We start from the raw sequence: 2,291 nt of genomic DNA, 5'->3' as shown, positions 1-2,291 counted from the left end.
GCCCCCAGGTTGGCCATAAAGGAGCCGCCATTCTCCACTTGGACTCAGCTTTGCTTGTTTTCCTTTCACCCAGAACCTCCCTTCTTCTCCTGGGCTGCAAGTAGCCACTCCTGGGAAGCCAAGAGGCAGGCACAGGATTCTACCTCCCAGCAGCCAACCACACCTCCCCAGGCTTTGCAGAATGAAGGGTGGTGCTCTACTAACCCCACTTAGCCGCACAGCTTCTTCCCTGCCTTCCTCAGCTCAACTTTCCTCTATTGCCCCATTCCTGCCTCACTCCCTCCTTTGGCCAGTCACGCAAAGGAGCCCAGCAGGAAGTGAGAGCCTCTATAGGCCAACCTCCAACAGCAGAGGTGGCCAAGCCACAAGCCTCCAAATGGTGACTGGCCTAACTACTCTAGGTTCTCCAGCCTGACACCAAGGTGCTTTCTCCACTGCTGTCAGCATCCTCTGTCATGCAGGGGTTGGAGTTATCCCAGGGACAGGCCAATAGGAGGAGTGCCCTTTCTGAATAACAAGGGGATCTGGGAAAAGGAAGCCAGCGTGTTTCTGCCTGGTTTTGAACCAGGGACCTTTTGCGTGTTAGGCAAATGTGATAACCACTACACTACAGAAACTCCACCTACTGGGTTGTTGCTCACTCTGGCACAGACTTATGGACAAATCTAGAGAATGTGGTGGTAGCCCCTCGATAGGTCAGCTGGCAAGGCAGAGGACTGGAGCCAGCACTCAGGAAGTCGTCCTTACCTCGCCCGTGTGACTCCAGCTTGAGGGAGAGCTTCTTTTTCTTCTCCTTGCTGACAAAGAGCAAGAGAAGAATGAAAGGTCAGGTGGGCCAACTCGGTGCAGAAGCCCATGCTGTCTTTTCCTGCTGCATAGCCTGAAATGAGGGACTCGTGGCAGTTAAAGGAACTGCTGCACTCTCAGAAAACATCCCGCCCGTGCATAAAGGAGGATAGAAGAGCCTGTTAGTCTAGCACGCTCCCAGCTGAACTGTTTCAGCAGCTGCTAGGTTTCTTTTTGGCCTGTTACTTTTCTGTCTGGGATGTTGTTGTCAGCTGTGGCACAGAAAAAGGACGTCATTTTGAGCTGCCCATGAAGATAAGATTAACTTTTGCCTTCCTTGCTCGGCTTTACTTGCTTCCTCACCCTATTCCTGCCTTAGTTCCTGTGTTACCTGAAGGCAACGGGGGCCCAGCAGTACGAAGAGGAAGTTAGACAGCTAGACCCTGGTGGCAAAAGTTCTACCACCGCTTGCCACCCCACTCTCTTCTCCCAGCTTCACATATTGACCGCCAGGGACTTAGTGCCCAGCAGCGCAACGGAAGGCAGTGGACAGAGCCACCCTCGCCTTGAAGCTCTGGCTCATTAAACCGTATCTTCAGTCGCTGATGGCCAATGAGAGACCAACAGCGCTTGCCATTTTAGCACTTGAAAATGCCATTGGTCAGTCACTGGATCTCTTTAATGCTGTTACATAAGAAATGAAAATAGAATCTCAGTGTGACATTCTGTACCTTTGGGGGAGTGTGCTGTAACCCCCATATTCCTCATTTTCATATAATCGTGATCTTATATACAGAGCATGCCTTGTAAGGTATCAGGGGAAAGGATATGATCTGCTGAAAGTCATTTCTCTACCCATAGATGTTTACCATTCATGCATATGAAGTTATGAGAATTGTGCAGTGTGGTTATCACTATGCTGTAAGGTGGGGGAGTCAGCCAAATATTAGCTCCCCAGTGACAACAGCAAGGAAAGTAACCAACACCCGGACAGGGTGTCAAACAACCCATCAACAGCCATTGTTCAGCAAGGGAGCTACAGTGCAATCACTTACCTGCAAGAGGACACCCCAGGGGAATTGCTCAGACTTGCTTGGAGAGACGCAGTGATGCTCACCTGACTCTGAAGGGGGAGCAAAGCCAAGAGGGAAGAAAGGACATGATAAAAGCAGAGACATTTGCCATGCTTTGTCTCTCTCGTCCACCTACATCTACAGACACCCCCACACCAAGCAACTGAAGCGCTGACGAAAGGGGAGAGCCTGGCTGAAAAGCCACCAGCCGGCCTGTGGTGAGAAGCATCTAAGTTTGTAAGGACATTGAAAGGGTTAAGATCAGCTTAGAGTGCATTTTGCTTTTATTTCACAAAAACAACGAGGAGTCCGGTGACACCTTAAGAACTAACAGATTTATTTGGACACAAGCATTCGTGGGTAAAAAGCCCTCTTCTTCAGATGCATGGAGTGAAAATTGCAGATAGAGGCATAAATATATATTGGAACATG

At 49.8% G+C, this 2,291-nt stretch overlaps 1 non-coding gene across 1 annotated transcript; it reads right to left on the bottom strand.

Annotated features, from left to right (window-relative positions):
* Positions 1 to 544: 544 nt before the first annotated feature.
* Positions 545 to 617, bottom strand: TRNAV-AAC (transfer RNA valine (anticodon AAC)). Its single transcript has one exon. It is a non-coding gene; the product is annotated as a tRNA-Val (tRNA).
* Positions 618 to 2,291: the final 1,674 nt, after the last annotated feature.

Source organism: Gopherus flavomarginatus, unplaced genomic scaffold (genome assembly GCF_025201925.1).
Source record: "Gopherus flavomarginatus isolate rGopFla2 unplaced genomic scaffold, rGopFla2.mat.asm mat_scaffold_89_arrow_ctg1, whole genome shotgun sequence".
Taxonomy (NCBI): Eukaryota; Metazoa; Chordata; order Testudines; family Testudinidae; genus Gopherus; species Gopherus flavomarginatus.
This window is presented reverse-complemented; position numbering and strand designations above follow the sequence as displayed.